General features: G+C 40.2%; 1 long non-coding RNA gene across 1 annotated transcript in view; it reads right to left on the reverse strand.

Moving 5' to 3' along the window:
* Nucleotides 1-406: 406 nt before the first annotated feature.
* The window catches only part of LOC118761972, a 22,349-nt gene continuing 18,189 nt past the window's right edge, over nucleotides 407-4,566 (reverse strand). Inside the window, exon 3 of the long non-coding RNA XR_004997766.1 lies at nucleotides 407-529. This is a non-coding gene — a long non-coding RNA (uncharacterized LOC118761972). The remainder of the gene's footprint in view (nucleotides 530-4,566) is intronic.

Genomic DNA, 4,566 nt, shown 5'->3' on the forward strand with positions numbered 1-4,566 from the left:
CATTCAGTACTTTTGACCTCGTTTTGGATCATAAAAGAAATGACTAAAATTTGGGAGTTATGGCTCCCATTAGGGTGTTATATATATATATATATATATATATATATATATATATAGATAGATAGATAGATATAGATATATACACACACACACACACACACACAAAGATAAATTGATAGATACAACTGAGTGGGCAAACAAAAATATGAGACACAGCCTAATGCTTTTTTTATGTTGATAAGCCTGGTACTTATTCTATTAGTTTGTTCTTGTGAAACCAGTAAGTTATGTGGATGTAAATAAATGAACACCAGCTGTGAAGCAGTGATGAGGGAGAAACACAAAGACACACACATAGACTTATATATATATATGATTGATTTGTTTCAGTTCCTGTCTACGAAATTCATATATATTGTTGTTGGCATCCTTTTTTGTCTCGGGAGACAATGGTGTTGCGTATAAAATAATCTAGTAAGGTTTTTACATTTCAATGTCCTAATACATCTCCTGCTGTGGCTGTGTAGTCCTATCCTGGACAAACACTCCCTCTGGCAGGTGCCGCAAATGTAACGAAGACTTTGCCTGGCTGGTTGTAATGTCATAGTTTCTTGTTGACGTCTTTTCTTGTCGTTCCATTTCTTTTCTCTCTCTCTATGTCACTCCTTTGTGTTCCCTCTTTTACGTTATGTCGCCAATCTCAACGGTTTCTGGCAACTGCTTCCCAGTTGGTAATATTAATGTTGCAGGCATTCATGTCCCTTTTGCAAACATCCTTGTATCGTAAGAACGATCTTCCCACAGACTTAGTACCCCTAGCAAGCTCTCCGCTGAGTATGTTCTTGGGGATTCTGCCATCTTCCATACGGCTAACATGTCCAAGCCATCTCATACGTCTTTGTGTGAGGAGTGCAAATATGCTTGGTATTCCTGCTTGCTTGAGGACATCTTTGTTGGGGACTTGATTCTGCCATTTCATGCGAAGGATTTTCCGGAGGCAGGGCAGGTGAAAGATATATAGGCGACGATCTTGGCGTGTATATGGCGTCCAAGTCTCACTTCCATACAATAGAGTGCTAAGTACACATGCCTGGTAAATCTTCATTTTTGTGGTCTTGGTCAGCTTATTATTGTCCCATGCCCATTTGGAGAGTTGGGCCATCACAGCAGCTGCCTTGCCAATACGTATATTGAGCTCAGCATCAAAGGATAGGTTGTAGGTGCGGTAGAGCCAAGATAGGTAAACTTCTCCACCTCCGGTAGTCTGTGGTCTACAATTTTGTATGTTTGGGATGTCCGATGTAGCCTGACCAATGATGTTGCTGATAACTAAGCCAAAGTTGATACATACTTGCTCAAAACAGTTGATGAGCCTTTGTAGGGCTTCTTCTCTGTGTGATACCAGAGCGGCATCATCAGCAAATAGCATCTCCTTGATCAGGACGCTTCTGATTTTGGTCTTGGCATGCAGACGCGAGAGATGAACAGTTTCCTATCACTTCTACTGTGCAGAAACACTCCATTATCTGATGTCTCAAAGGCATGTGATAGCAGCAGCGAGAAGAAGATGCCAAATAATGTAGGAGCAAGGACACAACCCATTTTTTATTTGGAAGGCGGCTGATGTTGAACCATTGTGCTGTATGGTGCCTTGCATATCATCATGAAAGACTTGATGATCCTCAGCAGCTTTGGTGGACATCCGATTTTTTGGAGCAGGATGAATAGGCCTTTTCTACTTACAAAGTCAAAGGCCTTTGTCAGATCAATGAAGGCCATATATAATGGCATGTTCTGCTCTCTTGACTTCTCCTGAAGTTAGCGTATGGAGAATATCATGTCAATAGTTGATCTGCTTCTTCGAAAGCCACACTGCGATTCTGGATAAATTCGAGAAGCAAGCAGTTGTAGCCTGGACAGGATAATGCGAGCAAAGGCCTTTCCAACAGTGCTTAGAAGAGATATTCCACGGTAATTGTTACAATCACCACGGTCACCTTTGTTTTTGTAAAGCGTAATGATGTTAGCATCCCGCATATCCTGAGGGACTGTGCCCTATCTCAGCACTGACACAGAAGCTCATGAAGCTGCCGAAGCAGGATGGTGTTTTTTCTGGTTTTGATGATCTCTAAAGGGATGCCGTCTTTTTCTGGAGCCTTGTTACTTGCTAGGGAGTCAATAGCCTTGGTGAGCTCTGCTATAGATGGCAGACTGTCAAGTTCGCACATGACTTGCAAGATCTTGACACCCTCGATTGCAGCCTCAGCTACCGTGGTCTCCCGTGAGTAGAGATTCTGGTAGTACTCCACCCATCTATCCATTTGCTTGCTTTTGTCCTTGATGAGATCTCCAGTGATTGATTTCAGAGGGGCTAACTTGGTTGCGGATGGACCGAGGGCCTTCTTCAAACCGGCATACATCCCACGGGTGTCGCCACTGTCAGCAGCTGACTGGATACTCTGACAGATTTCCTGCCAATACCTATTTGCACAGCGTCTGGCAGTCAGTTGTATTTTATCTCTTGCCTTTCTGCCTTTCGAGTGGCTTTGTAGAAGAATCCCTCTTGTATTGCATCAGAGCTGCACGCTTTGCTTCGATAACTGTTTCCAGCTCTGAGAGCCCAGCATTGAACCAATCTGCGTTTTGCCTTTCTCTCATGCTGAAAGTATCTATTGATGTGGTATACAAAGCTTCCCTGATATAATTCCACCTACTTTCAGCAGAGGAGGTTGGGCAGCTACTGAGGGCAACTTTGATAGAAACAGCAAAACATTGTCGCAGTGTAGGGTCCGAGGTTCTGGCAGTTTTAATGCGTGGTCGGCCCATTTTCTTGGAGTGATGGACATTTTTAGGCAGAATCCACACCCTGCTACTTATTAGTGAATGATTTGTGTCACAATCCGTGCTGTTGTAACTACGGGTCAGTTGAACAGAATTCAGAAAGGATCCTCGTGTAATGATGAGATCCAGCTGATGCCAGTGGTGAGATCTTGGATGTCTCCAGGATGCCTTGCGGGAAGCTTTGTTGGCAAAGAATGTGTTAGTGATGCACAGGTTATGGTATGTGCAAAATTCAAGTAGTTTCTGACCATTGTCGTTCAGGTTGCCAATACCAAAACACATACACTTACATATATACATACATATTTATGCGATTGATTTGTTTCAGTTCCTGTCTACGAAATCCTTATATATATATATGTATATGTATGTATGTATGTATGTATGTATGTATGTATGTAAGTATGTATACACACGCGCGCGCGCGCACAAAGATAAATTGATAGATACAACTGAGTGGTCAAACAAAAATATGAGACACTGCGTAGTGCCTTTTTATATTTTGATAACCCCGGTACTTATTCTATCAGTTTCTTCTTGTGAAACCAGTAAGTTATGGGGATGTAAATAAACGAACACCAGTTGTGAAGCAGTGGTGAGGGAGAAACACAAAGACATACACATAGACTTACATATATACATACATATACATACAATTGTTTTCTTTCAGTTTCTGTCTACAAAATCCACTGACACGGCTTTGGTTGGTCTGAGGCTAAAGCAGAAGACACATGCCAAGTTACCACACAGTGGGACTGAACTGAGGACCATGTGTTTTGGAACCAAGTTTGTTACCACACAGCCACACCTGCACCTATGTATGTGTGTGTGTGAGTGGGTGTGTGTGTATGTGTGTATGGGTGTATATATGTATGCATGTATATATGTGTATATATATGTGTACCTATTACATGTACATCTATATATATACATCTAGACATACATGTATACACATACATGTATATCTATAGAAATACATCTATACATATGCAGCAATACATATACATGTATACATATACAGCTATATATTTACATATATATATACACACATACATATATATACATGTATATATATATATATATATATATATATATATATATTATATATATATATACACATCCATATACATACAATAGAGAGATGTTTTTGTTTCACTTTTAACACGTAATACTGAAATAGTGGAGAAGATATGATATTGCTATCGGCTCGCTCTCGGCAAGAAGTTGAACAAGTAAGGCATGTGTAAAATTTGAATGGAATTGGTTGTGTAGTTCTCAAGTTTTAGGGAATTGTAGTGGAGAAGATATGATATTGTTGTGGGCTCGCCCTAGGCAAAAAGTAAAAAAATTTTTTTGCCGGTGACGCTCCCCGCACCCTAAGTAAGGCATATGTAAAATTTGAATGAAATTGGTTGTGTAGTTCTGAAGTTTTAGGGAAACACACAGACAGACAGACACACAGACACACAGACACACATTCTCAGTTTTATATATATAGAGATATATAAACATGTTTTGACATACTAACTGATAGAATCACACAACTATTTGTTGAAATTACATGATCTTATCGATATATCCCAGCAGTACTTTTTGGGGGAAAATATATATATATATATATATATTCCCATTATGCAAATTATCAACAACAATGTTTGAGTGGCCAGTTACCGGGCGACAGAGTAATGGGATAGAATAAACAGAAGGTAGAGAGGTTGATGTCGC

This window comes from Octopus sinensis, linkage group LG2 (assembly GCF_006345805.1).
Source record: "Octopus sinensis linkage group LG2, ASM634580v1, whole genome shotgun sequence".
Taxonomy (NCBI): Eukaryota; Metazoa; Mollusca; class Cephalopoda; order Octopoda; family Octopodidae; genus Octopus; species Octopus sinensis.